Source organism: Falco biarmicus, chromosome 3 (genome assembly GCF_023638135.1).
Source record: "Falco biarmicus isolate bFalBia1 chromosome 3, bFalBia1.pri, whole genome shotgun sequence".
Lineage (NCBI taxonomy): Eukaryota > Metazoa > Chordata > Aves > Falconiformes > Falconidae > Falco > Falco biarmicus.
The window spans coordinates 28673186-28688668 of NC_079290.1; the positions used below are offsets into that span (position 1 = coordinate 28673186).

General features: G+C 38.2%; 1 protein-coding gene across 3 annotated transcripts in view; it reads left to right on the forward strand.

Moving 5' to 3' along the window:
* Nucleotides 1-15483, forward strand: part of RNF19A (ring finger protein 19A, RBR E3 ubiquitin protein ligase) — a 58405-nt gene that overhangs the window by 9514 nt on the left and 33408 nt on the right. The window contains exon 2 of one of the 3 annotated variants that reach the window (XM_056330582.1): nt 3165-3276. The exons of the other annotated variants lie outside the window; for them this stretch is intronic. The gene's annotated coding sequence lies outside the window, so the exon portion shown is untranslated. The remainder of the gene's footprint in view (nt 1-3164; nt 3277-15483) is intronic. 3 annotated transcript variants of the gene reach the window in all.

The window sequence follows — 15483 nt, forward strand, 5'->3', positions numbered from 1 at the left end:
CACCTTTATCACATGACTGTCAGGTCATCAGAGTAGTTGACTGGAGTATGGCTTTGAGTATTGTCTAACTCAATATGTACTTGCACTAACTTTTAACTCCTCTAATGGGCATTCTGCAAAACAGTGCATTTTGTAGGTGAAGAATGGCTCGGGTTTTCGTACTGTGTAGAATGCAAGAACTCTTTCTGTTGGGAAGACAAGGAAGATGCCTTCAGGATGCTGGTAGTTTAACTTTGTTCCTCAGAAACCATGATAATTAGCACACTAGAAATAGGCAGGTATGGCTTCTACAGCAATTAGGTGACTGACTTGCCCTGGTTTTGTAATGTGGAAGATTGCACATGTCAGAAAAGTGAAAGTGATTCTACCATTGCATGCAGTTTATTGTCATCTTAAGGTTTCAGGTCAGATTCTCAAACGTTAAGAAATGCTAGAATTAAGGTTGAAGAAGCAATCATAGTTTGATTTCCTTTTGTGCCCACCTTTATTAAGTTACAGTCCTTGATAATACAGCTGTGGGGTAATTTTTGGTTTCTTTTTCTTTCCTGCAAGAAGCATTCCTAAGAATTTGCCCTGTCCGCTGGGGAGTCCATCTAGGTTGGGCTGCAATAAACTTAGTCTCTAGGGCATTGTTTCATTTAAACAGGTTTGGAGATAGAATGTAAATAAAGCAGAAAACTGAAAAGATTTTCTTCTTGCCCGATGAAGGCATTTGAATCCTGACCATGTAATATCAGTGGTATTTCTTGGTTTGATGGGCTGATGGTGTGTGTGTGTGTACACAATTGATGCTGAAGGTATCTTTGAACGTATAATTTGCTGTGTAACGTATCCTGAAAAAAATTAAGTTCCTGGGTATCTCAGATCGGGCACCTGAGGCTGATAAATAAATCCATCCTTAATCATATGCTTTAATATTGTATCTGTAAATAGGGATAATAACCATGCTGCCTCAGTGGGATGAATATGGTATTTGAGTATTTCAGCAATATTAATCTTAACATAACAGTGCTCTGCAATGGGCTATGAGGAAATCAATTTCTGCTTTCAGTGTGGCATTATATGCAGTATTTTATTACTATTTTTTTTAAGATAAGGCGCATGATGAGTAGGAACAAACAAAATGCTGAGTAGTGACCTGGTAAGTGTGAACCTGGCCAAGATTCTACAGGGGCAAAGGGATAAAAGCCATGCAATTAAACTGTCCTAGTGTACTTCAGTTCTCATTTCCAAACTCCAGAGCTTTATTCTGTTTACTTGATGAAGTTATTTCCAATCTAGTTTGTGTGCTGTTTCCTAGCTGTTAAAAATAATAATTGCAATCATATCAGCCGGTTTGGAAGCTACTCACTAGGCAGACCGCTGCTATTTGAGCTAGTGGTGTCTAATAATACTCTGTCATGCTTTATAGGGATCAACCCTAGACAGTATGATCCAAGTACTTACGCAGGGGGTTTTATGGATGTCTTTGGATGGTGAAGGATGAGCGCTAGAGGAATGGCTTTGACAGTACAAGCCTCTTCTGCTTTTTTGTTTGTCACCAGCATTGTACCTTTTACTTTCTGCATACTTAACAGTGTTTTACCCAAATTGTGTTCACATTTAGTTGTCATGATTTTTTTTAGGAGATCTCTTAGCCAATCTAAATTAATATCCTTTTCAGTACCTAACCTGATTGTGTCTCTCTCATCTCATTTGGAGATGCTTCCTCTCTGTGTTTCCACTTCAACTCCTCTTTGTAGGGTCTCTTTCTTATCTTCGCCCATGCTTGTTAACTCTTTTTCCTCTAGTGTTTGTGATCAGCCAGTCAGTTCTGCCTCACTGGATTTATGAGGTACATAGTCTCTTACTTGTGCTAGAGTTCCCAGATTGCTTCCCTGAACAACTCCAGTTGGTCTCCTCACTCTGTGATCCCCGTTTTTTCTTATTTTTCTCTCTAGCACTCTGATGGAGTGCCTGTTCAGCCATCCTAGTCCTGTTTTGGTGCAGGATTCAGCTGCTGACTTCAGTTGTTCAGGATGATGTCTAAGCAAGTTTGTACTATATCCATTCTTGTTTTCACTTACTCTTTCCCTCCAGCCCCCTTTCTCTCTGAGTTTAATCTGCCCTCTCCCTATTTAGTTGGAGTATCTTCCACATTGCTGTTACTTAGTAGTGGGATCTTGGAAAGGACAGGTCAGCTTCCTAGCTTTATTTTCTGGTACTTTGACCCAACATATTATACACGTGGAACTGAAGGGAAGGAAGATTCTTTCAGTTCTAGGCTGGGTCAAGTTCAGGAGATTGTAGCAGATAAATGATCGATGATTTTCAGCAGAGTATATATTTTTCTTCTGTTCCCAAAAACTTGCAAGCATGGCTACATTCACATTGCTGGAATGCTGATAAAATGTACATCCTAGATACACAGGCTAGAATTCATATTCCAGCTTCAAAGTATGCTACTGCAAAACCTTTCCAGAGAAAATATTGCAAGTTTTGGATTTATTTTCTTTTCTAAGATAATTTTCTTCATTAAAGTGTTTTGGATTTTTTTGAAGTGTGGGGTTTTTATTTGTTATTGACTTGAGTAGTTCAGCTGAAAAAAGGGTGCTGAATATCTTGGTACCTAACTTTCAGCCCAGTTTGAGAAGATTCTAAACGTCTTTGGAAATAGAATCTTACAGTGGGAAGTGTCAGGCAGTCAAGAGTTACTAGCCTTTCTTTTAACAAGAAATTAGTGTCTCTTGAAATAAATGAGTTACTGAACTGTAAAAATGAGGTAAATCACAATGCATTTAACTTATTACTTTAGTTTCTGTTTTCAATAGCATGGTTATATTTTTCCAATTTGATTTAATCTGACTGACTGCTTACATTCTCCTCCCCCATAACATCTGCTGTTTAACCATGAGGTGCTATATCTATCCTTGCTTTAAGCCTGCTACTGCTTTTTGTAGGACTGCTGTACTCTTATGCACTTCTATCTGGTCTGTAGAGTAAGTTCTGGTAAATGATTGCCATTTGGGAGTTAGTCACACAGAATAGTGTGGCAAGCTGCTTTGGAAGCTTAGCTGCTATTGTAAGGACATTAATTTAGCAAATAGCTGCAGTGGTTTAAAATGTTAGACCTGTTACCACGTCCTATTATTAATGTCCTCCTCTTGGAATTTACTAACCTACAGCCATCAAACGAATGCCCCTGCTTCCATTCAGATCTGGAGATGTAGCTTAAACTGAACATTTGACCTCACTCTGAAGAGCACAGGGTGGCCCTGTTCTGAATTTCTGCTGCAGGTAGGTTAACACAACAGAGACGGTATGGGCGAATACTTGTACTAATTCAAACCTGTTAAGCTAGTTCAGTGGGGGCTTCATCTGTAGGACTCCCAAACTACATAGTGAAGCCTGAAGCCGCTCTATACCAGAGCCTCTTGCTCTGAATATTGGAAAAGATGCATTCCCTTTAGTTGTCAACATTTTTAAATGCAGGGAAATAACTTCATGTCTATCTGTGTCCCTGTAAAACGTGTCTGCCACGTTTCTGTCAGCTTCTGAGTTGCTTTGTGCTTTGTTGGAGGAAGTTACGTTAAAATCTAAAAACCCTGCAAGCTGCCTAACTGCACATTAGTATAATTTTGTAAATGTATATTTTTTCCTGCTGAAGTAAGTTTCTTAGTTATATATAGTTGAATTAGTCTTCAACAACTTCAGGGATTACTGTAGCTTAAGTGATAACTGATCTATGAAATAAGAAGTAAGTCTGAATTAAAACTGAAGGCACACTGAAAACAAATGATGTAGTATCTTACAGAATTCTGCAGTCTAGCTTAAGTTCTGTTTTGTTTTGGTTTTTTTAAAATGTCATGTCCCTAGATATTTAACCATTTAATTGTACTGTTGATGTTGAGGATTTTCTTCATATATTTACAACTTGGAAGTGACATCAGTGTTTTCCTGGAACTGTGATTGTTCAATTTTGTGCTTAGGATAGAGCAGTGCTTGCTAGTACTGGGAATAATACCCTGTGGTTGCTTTCCTTTTGTAAAGTAGTAAGATGAATATTAATGTATATGTTCTAGCAAGTAACTTAAGGAAATGTTTGAAAGATCCTCTGTGCTGACATAAAGCTCCTTTTTAAGAAACTTAAATAGCTTTTCAATGAAATTATACACCTGCTTCCTCTAATGTATTTGTGTAACTGTTTTCTTTGGAACTGTAGGAGGAAATAAATGGTTTCAAATAAACATTGAAGCTCCTGACTTCAAAGAACTTCAAAAGTGAAATAGCTTCACTTTCCTTTCTCAAACAAATAAAAAATACCTTGTTACATGTTTTTTATTCATGTGTATAAATCTAAAGGGAGGTTCATCTTGGGTCTTTTACAGGAAAAGAATTATTAGTATAGGACACCTCCAATAAGGTTATGTTAGGGACACGGTCTAGTGATGGATTTGGAGGGGTAGACCCTTGATGATCTTGAGGGTCTTTTCCAACCTAAATAATTCTGTCAATTAGTGTTGGAGAAGATTTGCTGGATTTGTTTTCATCTGTTGCATATTTTTTTTATGGTGATGTAAAAAGAAAAGCTCTCCTCGGGCATGAGCTCCCTGGGTGAGAAGAGACAGTACAGCTAATTTTTTCTGCAGTGATGATGCAGGGCGGTGTCTTTTCTTCTTCAGTGACTCCTTACCTAGAGTATCCCAAAAATAGACTAGATAGCATCTGTTCTCATGCTCTGCTTAACCAGGACATTAGTTAAAGAGTATAATTAAAACACAATAGTTTTTACTGGTAAAGGCTGCTTAATCAGGATGCCTGCAGATACTCTGTCTTCAGGTAAGCTTATGTATATGCATAGATCAAATGTTCAAAAGTGGTGGATGCAGATTTGTTTTCGTTGTTCTTATTATATAACTACAGTATTAAATGCTTCTGAGATTCTGTCTTGTTTAGATTTCACTGACAGTTGATTTCTTCTGCAAATACAACCTGTAAGGACTTCTTTCCCTCATCTTCTTAGGATGCTGCATGTGTATACTCTTGCCGTGTTTGTAAGTGTATGTATAGCATTATCAAAAACTTAGTTTGCTTTGGTGTATTAACAAAACTTTTCATTGAAGTGCGCTCCTTTAATATTATGCTCTGTAATAACAGTGCTTTCAGTAATCTCCTGGAAATAACATAATTTTTAAGATGTCGTATCAGTTCAGCTCTACTTCACAGCATTTTTTTGGTGGGTTCAGAGACTCATTTTCCAAGGCCATGATTAGTGAAATATTTTATTCTTATTGACAAGCCAGACCAGATGTGAATTACAGGTAAATACAAGGACTATGTTTGATATACCAAGTGCTCTCCCTAGCTCTCTAATTGGTCTGACTTCCTCTTGCTTTTAATCAGGATGCCTTATTGAATGTTACAGCATCAAAGCTGTTAAATTACTGGAAAATCTCTGTCACAGCTAGATAAGACTGTACTTTGTTTCATTAGAATAAAGTTAACTTTAATTTTTTTAAGGAAGCTTTTCTTCATAACCTTGTTTATTCGTTAGAATAGGCTAATATGTTTACATCGTAATAAAGTACACTGCTTTCCATCCTGTATTTGGTATTTTGTGAAGGATTTTTTTTTTAAAGAAGAACAACACATTTGTTAGAGAACTGAAATACTACTGTATTTTTATATGTCCATAAAATTTTAACTTCAAGGTTATGTTTCATTTAATACTTGTAACAAGTTTGTTCCAGGTTAAAGGGAGCTTGCATTCCTCACCAAAAATTGGATACAAATACTCTTCTTAAAAGGCAGCACTTTGAATTGCTGGAGCATTTTACATTCAAGGCATCAGTTTAAAAATTTTCTGTCTTGCCAGTTGTGGTTACAAACTGGTTTATAGCTAATCAATGTGTTTCCGAGGCATTTAAAATAATGAGGAAAAAAAAAAAGATTTAGAGTAAAACTAATTCTTTTGCATAATTGGGTTGCTATTACAATACTAGGTTTTTCTTTAACTCAATGATTTTGATAAAAAGTGTGGGCTATTTTAGATGTTATGTGTAATCAGAGGGGAATATGGGAATTTCGGGGAGTTACTTTACCCGGTGCTGTACAGGAAAACAAAGAAAGGAAATTCACTCGGAGCCAGAGTGTGGTACCTGGTTTGACTGTGCACACCTGGTCAGCTATCTGAGAAATGTTTGTAATATGCAGAGTATCAGAATACTCCTGCTGTTAATTCCCCGCTACACTCTCTTTTTGTTGGTAGCTGGTATAGTGATTGAGAGGAGATCGGATTTCCCCTCTGCCTTGAAAACCAAACCAAATCCTTTCCCTTCCCCAGCCCAGACTGGGAACGGAGAGAAGTTACACATGGGGTTGGGGAGACTCGTTCATTTCTGACCCCTGCAGGTGGCCGCTGAAAAATTCGGAGACTGGGATTAAATCACTGAAACGGATACCAGTGTCGGACAAAAGCCATCCCGCATGCTCCAAGGGGATTCGATCGCAAGTTTAATAATGCCTCACAAATGAGAAAAAAACGTGCTGTCAGTTTGCTGAAAAATTTATTAAGAAAAAAACCCATGCCTGTTCAGGATGCGGTTCTGTTGTTTTTTTTTCCTGCCCGTAGTCTAGTCTTGATTATGGGGGGAAAAATATTTTAGTCCAAAATTGAAATTCAGGTGATTAGTGTGGTATCTAGTTGGGTTTATAGCCTGGTTCTGTTCTTCTGTATCTGCAATTAGACAGCAGTCTTAAAATGCCCTGTGACATCCTGAGTCAAAATAATCTGACTTTTGACTACCATTTTAGGTTTTTGTGGAATGATATTTTCTTGAATAGTTGGCCTCTCTATCTTTACATGGTTATTTTTTGCTACTCTTAAAGATGAGACGGGAAAATCCAGAAGAAATGGTGCTCAAGGATGACAGGATTTTGTACTTGCATGGGAGAGTTATTTCAGAACTTGAGATTAATTTTTCTTGTTGTCATTGTATCTTATTTCTTAAACTTCATTTAAGGAATTCTTAGTGGAATATAAATGCAGTATCAACAGCATATCTGTAAAACAGAGGCTCAGAGCTGTTAGAAATAAAGCCTGTCATGTGGCAAGGCTGGAAAGAAAATGAAGGGTTCGCTGTAATTTGGCAATGATGTTTATTTGGCAGCCCTCCCATCTTTTCTTATCTTGGCTGGTGTTCCGTCAGTCCGTGCACTTATATATGATCACTTAAATTCCATTTATTCAATAGCCAGCTGAAAATGTGATGCATCAGAAAGATTATGAAAGAGACCTGTGATATACCATAATAAAGAAAAAGACCCAAATTTGTTTTCCTTTCTGAACAATCCACGGTTATTCTACTATCTGTTAAAACTGTGATTTTTAGATCAGTTTGTCTATTGAAGTTTCTGTCACTTTAAAAGAATGAATCTTATGTAAGACCAAAAAATTTCATGGTGTTTCTTCTCAAGGTTTATTATTTCAGTCTGATTCATTTCCTGTTTTCTGCTAATGCACTGACAAAAGCAGAAACAAGTATCCTTCAAGTATTTGTAAATCTAGAAAATACGTAATTTACTGTATTACAAGTGGTTGCATGTAGCTGTAGATGCAAAGCTTTACACGGTATGTCTGTCAGTCTCTGTCATGTGCTTGCTTTCCCAGCTAACCCTGCTGCTCCAAGGCTTCACATCTCTTTAGGAGGCAGCTCTGTTCAGATCTGACAATGATGAGGATAAGTTAGAACTTCTGTTCTTGTATCATAATGTGAGAACAAGAAGATATTCGGTAACGTTAGTAGCAAATTAAATACTGATTTTAAAGGAGTAACTTTTTGTTGAGCTCTGTTTCATTAGTCTGTTGGGCTCATTACCATAGGCTTTCTTTGGGATTCACAGCATTGAGAGAGATTTGATATTTATATGGAGGGCAAAATAGAAAGGGCTAGAACATACTGGCAGGGAAATAAACTTATGTTTTGGATTTGAAAGCAGCCTGAAACACTGAAGAGTTCATGATTAGGGCATGGGCCCAATGGGAGACTACTTTCACCCATCCTCCACACCACGGAGTCTTAGGTGCTCTGGAGACAGGATCCTGTACTTGTGAAATCAGTGCAACTGTCCTTATGTTCTGGTGAGGGACCCTACCTTGAGGGTAGGTCAGGAATGTCTATTATTTAAATAACAGTATGCTTTTTCTTATGGTTAGCGATACCTTGAAACATACTAAAATTGTAACATTTTGATACGTTCTTGTAAGATTCATGATGTTTGAGTAAAATATAGGTTGGGCTTATCTACTACATATATATTAAAGGTGTATCTAAAGAGCATGCCTTGCATAAAAGCTAAATCTTGCCCCTTTCAAGCAAGTATCTGGAAAAAGACAAACACTTCCAACAGGGTATTGTTTAATGAAGTTGTGGTTCATGCTGTAATTCACAAATTTATGAATTAGGAGACAGTTGGAGGTTTGCAGTTTCTTTTACAAAGCAATCAAATTAAGTAATTGCTTAAATGGCTTTTTAAAATTAAATTTGGGATTACAGTGGTATCATATTTAAATCCTTTTTGAATTTGTATTTCAGAATTAGTCTGCATGATAGTATAGCAGGCTTGGTCTTGTACGTATTTATTTCTCTGTTAGAGAAGACTACTTCACTTGGAGAAGTAAAAGCAAGGCCTTCGAGCTTTTGAATTCTTTTTGTAGTGCGCTTTTCTGTGTGTAGATTGTTTTATTAGGTGCTTAAGTATAGAAGATTTCTTATAAAAGTACCAACCTTTTTCTTTTTTAGTTTGTGAAGTTAATACTGGAGATGTCATTAAGTTTTTGGGGTTGTTCTGGTCCTGTTTATCAAGTATTTGTCTTTTCTTCTAAATACGTCGGTCCTTCAAGGATGAGAAAGGCTTACTCTTAAACGGCATTAAATACATCCAGGCTACTGTTACAGACCATGTGTTTTGCTGAGCAAAGGAAAATTTAAGGGCTCTTTCTCCAGGGATGTCAGTCATACGGAGGATATTGTACTGTAAAATGAACAGTGGATTAAAGGGAGAAACATAATCTCTTTGTACTGGCATAGTTCATGGATATTTGAGAGACACTATGGGGATACATAATGAGAGGAAAAAAACATTCTTTATTTCTGCTCCAAATGGTGATGGGATTTTTTAAGGAGAGCCATGGTGAGGAGAGACTGGACTGGTGTGCTACGTGTATTACAGTACAGGCAAATAAATGCAAGTGGTGAAGTTACTGTGGCTTAATGCTTACTATCTCAGGTGCAGGAGGCTGACCATGCGATCTCAGGCTAACTGTGAGAGGAAGACATGGTCTCCTCTGGCCGTTGTCAGGCTGTTCTGTGCCTTGTCTCTGAGAGAGTTTGGCAGGTCACATTCTCTGTCTGCCTCGACCTCCTATGTGTAAAATAAGAATGACATGTCCTTTTTTTACATGCTTTGTTTTTAGAATTCATACTATATCCAGAAAGACACACATATGCTAAGTGTATGATGTAGTGGAAATGGTCTTGGTAGGTATTCATTTTGACTGGGACTGCTATCATCACATAAGCAACAAATCATTCATCTTTTTAGGAGTGCATGGCTGTATGTGTATACAATACTTGGAACTGATGGTACCTTCTATAAATAAGATGGTTTAAAACTTCACATTATGAAACCAGGCATTCAGGTTTTTTATTATATTTCATCCAAAATGTGGTTGGTCTGAAACATTTCTATTTTGTGGCTTAACTAGGATATTAAAACCAACAAAACCACCAGATACTGTTTCTGAGAATGCAGAGGAAAGGTTTCTTATTGTTTAAAAATGTAATCCCTTGCAACTGCTCTGAAAAAGTTATGCCTGTATGTTACAGCGGAGGTGGTTGTCTTATTTTCTTTCTTTTTTTTTAATTTCCTTGAGAAGCCTTGCTCCATCTTTATTCTTTCCCTGTGAAAACTTGCAAAGAATGTCAAATTTTTAGAAAGTGGTTTTGGGCATTTTCTTTAAAGACTGGTTGGTGTCACACGTAAATTCCTAACTATTTCACATACAACCAGACTTCTTTAGCTGTTTTAGCAATTGGTGAGATATTTAAATTTTGGCTCCCAGCTGCCAGGCATCAAGTCATTAATGAGAGAGCCAAGTGAGAAGGAGGAATGCTTCCCCTGTGCTTTGTCTCAAGCCTCAACCTGGCAGAGAACCAAGTGGGAGACGCTTGCCTGCAGAGGAGGTATAGAAAAAGGTGGTGGGTAGAGGCAGCAGGGGAAAGGGGAGATTATGCACTAAGTGTATGCCTTTAGGAAGAGTAGGATGAAAAGGCTGCACGCTGGGATAGAGGGACTGAGGGTGATGAAGGCTGAAACTACTGGAACAGTTGTTTTTAAACTTTTTAAAGATCAAATTTCCTTTCTTTTTATGACAACTTTTCCTATTCCCAATATATTTCCCTTCCTGCCATACATGTATTTTTGTAGCTGTCAAACTTGATCGTCTGCAAAAGAAAATGATGGAAGGAATGAGGGGACTATTCACAGGTATTGTCCTCAACCCCTGCTAGGTATTGGCCAACATCTGGGCCAGCACAGTGTTACGTGGGTTTGGTTCCTGGGGAGGTTACATAAAGCTTAGCCCTGGATAGCCCTCTAAGCTGCTACCCTATGTCTGCTGTTGCAGGAACATGGGTTCAGTTTGTTGTGTTCCTCCACCGAGGTGTATTGCACAACCCCAAGTTCAAAAAGCACTGCAGCAGACGGTAGTCTCCTCGAGGGAAGACATTCTAGGTTTGTTTTCCGGTTTAGAAACCCATTGGGGAATATTTACCAAATCTGTTACGGGGATAGAAGCTTCAAAGAGAAACCAGTTCTAGCTAATGCTAGCTAAATCTTTGCATTTGGTGCCTGCACATTACTAAATTGTATAAAATTTGTTAAGAGAACATTCTCATGCCCTAACAACAGAAAAAAATATTGTTGACATTTGAATAATCATAGACAACAACCACATTATTTGGATGATGCTGGGGTATAAACTTAGGATAGAAAATGCTAGAATGAGGGATCTGTGGTAGCTTCATTTGTAGGGTATTTGTGGTGCTGGGCAAGGCCCTTATTACAGCAGGTTTTTTGTTTTCCTGTATACCCATCTTTAGACATTCAGGTGCTGATCTGCAGGTAGCTACTGCTGTCAGCGCTCAGCAGGAGTTTTGAACCTATACAATCTTATACCGACACAAAACAGCCTTACAACTTTGGCAGCCTACAATATCTTGCTAATCTTACTTTGGGTGGCAGTTTTAGCTTTGGTGTCTGTTTCCTGTTTTGAAAATTTGGAAAAATAATCTTCCATTGCGGAATTACTATGAAGATTACACAGGACTACTCTAAAGATTGATTTGTTGATTTTTGAAGCCACTAGTCTGGTAAAAATAGCTTATAGACTTGTGTGGTATTTGTGAATTCCGTGTTGTATAATGTTGTAAAGCAAATAATATACAATACATAAGTTACGGGTCCTCATTTAATAGGGAAATGAGGAATAGCCATCCATGGAATGAGGATAGCTGCAGAAGAATTGGTATGTCTGTGTGGTCTTACGGGAAGTTCAAAAGCCAGACCCAGCCTTTATGATACTTTTCATCTGGCTTGGTGCCCTTCTCCCTAAGATCTGGAAGTGGCTGCTAGAGCACTAAGGAGCATACAAACAGCAGTTTTCCATCTTCTCTTATTACAGTTCACCTACTGGTGCTATGTTGCAACTTGTCCCTGTAGCAAGCAGTCAGCTTCTTGGGTGGGAAGCAGCTGGCCCCACTTGATCTGCACATCTGCCTACAGCACCCTGGCAGCTGGATCCCTGTTGTGGACAGGGGAAGAGATGTCCCAAAGTCCCTGAAAGCAGTGACAAGGATCAGATGCTCACATCCAGCCATCGTATGTGCTGAGACTGGACGGGCACTTGCATTGCGTTCCAGTGCGTCAACTACACAATCAAGTGGATGGATAGAGGATGCTGAATTTCGTTTTCATGGCCAGTTTGCATTCTGGTTTCCCTAATTTTTGAGCACTCAGATGTGCAATGTTAAATGTCCAAACAGTTCTTAATGTAGTTTTGTGTACCTTTTGTTATCCATAGAGTATTTGGTAATGTGTGTCAGAAGCATGTAACGTATTTACTGGGGCAAGGGCTTTCTGGGGGCGCTGAAGAAGGGTAGCATTTTAGCACTTGTGATGTGATTATAGCAGGCATAGCTGTATTGGAACTTTTCTGTAGCATAGTTAAATACACTATGGGAAATACTTGATTCTACAGGAGTATCATCATCTTACTTAATACAACAATTTCATTGTCTTGGTTGCTAGAAAGACTTGGTAGCTCACCTTTCTTGGTGTATCTTGATACTCTAGACACAAATTTAAAAGGTGTCAATATTAAGATAGAAAGTTAAAGTAGGAACCCTTGTTGTCACAAATGCTGAAACACAGGCATGATCCAAACTTGTATATTATATTAATTTCCTTCTTTATTATCAAGCCAAACTTAAGGAGGGAGTCACTTACACAATTATTTTACACCAGGTTAAGACACTACCTAATGAAAGAAGGCCAGCTTCTAAAAACCTGTACTGCTATTTTTCTTACTGTCCTGAGAACAACTTGTGTCGCATCCTCCCTCCCTTTCCCTTCTCTCTGTAATTAGTATGCCTCATTGTTATTGGTGAGGTGAAATTAATGAACAAACAATATTGCATCGATATGCCAGTTGTAGACACTTGTGACATTTCTGGTAGCTTATCTTTCACTCCACCCATTTCATTTCTTCTGTCTTTCTCCTTTTCCTCTCCCCTCTTCTGTCTCACATCACAGTCCTTTCTAGGTTCCACAGGTGACTATATGACTGGATATTTGGAGGATGTTAAATAGCGAGGAGAGGGATTGTACCCAGACAGGGAAAGCTGTTAAATTTTAATAACTTGCTAGTTGTTTCTCACAAACTCTTTGCTGTTCCATTGAAAAGCAGCAAATGTAGCTGAAGATGCTGTAACCTCACTAATGGGGAAGTCTGGGCAGATACAAACTACTCCAGTTATGTCTAAATTTAAACAAAGCGGTATCTTTTTGAAAGTAACTGTTATCTTCCCAGTGTGGAACAATGTCAGCCTGACCTGCAGTTATTTAAAAAGGTTGCACTCAGTGTACCTTTCAATTTGAGTTAAGGCTTGCTAGTAGAAGTAAATAATGAAAGTCTTGTGATGGCGAGCTGGAACAATTTGTTTTCAGACACAGCATTTGACATGAGAGTTGACTTGGCAGATTGTAGTTTATTTACATTTATTATTCATATTCTCTACCTGTTTTGATGTTAGAATCCTTCTGAACTTGCCTTGGCTTTTCTGCCTGCTTAAATTGCATTGCACAGCTGTCACAGTTACACAACTGTGATAGCTACAAGATGATGATTTTCTTTTGTTGAGTGACAACAGTTTTGTTCTAAGGAGGATTTGTTACTAATACCGGGTAAAAGTTTGCAGCAGAGTACTTACGTAGTTGCACACAACTTTAAAAGAGTGAGGAATCATTTATTTTCCTTCAATGCAGTATTTGATAGCTTGCAGTTGGTAGAATGATTTGAGGGTAAGTGCTGAACAGTGGGATTGCAAATCAAAAAGGTCAGAAGTAAGGACAAAAAGGGAATTGTCACGAATACTTTTATTGATAATGGTGATCTTAAAAGATGTGAGCAGGAAAAAGGGAAAAAAAAGAAGGAAAGAGCAGCTAAAAACCTTTCAGAATTGATTTCTGCTTAACTTTTCAGTTTTAATTTTTTTTTTAATGCAGTGTTGCATAACTGGTTATAGTAGTATATAAGTCCTCCTTACTGAAAGCAGACTTAACATACCAGAAATGACTTAGCAGTTTTTTGCAAAGTAAATAAAATCTGTGGAAGCATCTACTAATTTGAATCACAGGCTCAAAGCTTCTAAATAATTATTAACTTGTTAAAATAGGAATTTGTATGATTTACCTATGTTAAGATGATCTGATTAAACTGTCTCATTTCTAGACTACTAGAACTTTATTTTTTGTGCCTTATTTTTCAGCTAAAGTTGTTAAATTTCATAACTGCTGGAAAAGTTAATCTTACAATGGAAACAGATGTGTAACAGTTTTTTTGCAGGGGACTTTCATTCCTCAGTGACAGTGATCAGGCCTGTTTTATTTCTGTTTTGGCACTGGTACAATGTATGATTCATTTTTGTCTCATGTTAGCTGTAGCAAGGAAACCACACATGTATTGCAGTGTAACAAGGTTAGAGAATTACATTTCAAATCGAATATGAAACAGTCAGCAAGGGTATTTATTCATTCTGTGGAAGTTTTGTCCTGCGTTACAAAGCAGACCTGGGGAAAAATCTCTTGCGCAGATGTGTTTCACCTCCACTATAGGCATTTCTGTGGTGCCTGAAGAATGGAAATGGTGATAATACTCCATTATTGAAACCTGAAATAGTTTTGGAGTTTTTTTACCCTGGCTGTTCCCTTCCCTGTGTTGTCATAGTATTGCCCTCCTACCCCTCCAAAAAACCTAAATAATAATAATAAAAATAAACCAAAAACCAACCACAAAAAAAATGCTGTGTTTTTTAATTTCTTTCAGTAGCCAGAGGAAAGGTCTCAGTTGAACCTAGAGCCTTGGATTTATACCTGTGTGGTAATCTGGGGGGAAGGAAGCCGTGATAGCTGGACTTTCCAAAGAGCAGCTGGCATCGTGTCCAGGTATTTTGTACTGATGCCAGTCTTGCTGGGAGGTGGCAAATGCAAATACAGGTTTGTCCAGATCACAGTCCATTGAGTTGGAACAGGATCACTGGTAAACTACAGTTAACTCCAGCTAATGTTTGATGGTGTCACCAGGTTATCTAGAGACAGATGTAGCCCTTCGTGAATATGAAACTAGAATCTCTTCGGGTCTGGTTTTTGTTCAGATGTCAACATAATCTCTGGTTTGTCTGGTTTATCTGTCAGATACTCATTTTTCTACCAGGAGCTGCTTTACATTCAAGAGCGAAGTGGAAGCTAGTTGTTGTTATTGTTGCGTGTTTGTGTGCAGGTTTGTAAATCCATGTTTTAAATGTTTCAGCTGCTGCTGTCCTCTGTGAGGGTTCTTCTGTTTCATGTGGCACTTTTGCTGTATGTCAGACAGAAGCTCTGATAGAAGTGGGGTGCCTTTCACTATAAATGTGGGAGGGTAGCTGGAAGTAAGGTGTGAAGATGGCTCACGAGGTCTTTGTGCAGTGAGGGGACTGACTGTGAATGTCCTTTTGCAAACAGACCCGAGTTTGAGGATCTGTGACATGAGCCTTCACGCTTGTGAATGTGCCTTTGTGTGTGGCTTGCTGAGGGTGAGCATTGCCTTTCTGAGTAAAAATTCAGATTGTTATTGGTGTTGGATTGGAACAGAGGTGACCCCTTGTAGCTGTGGAAGCTGAGTGAATA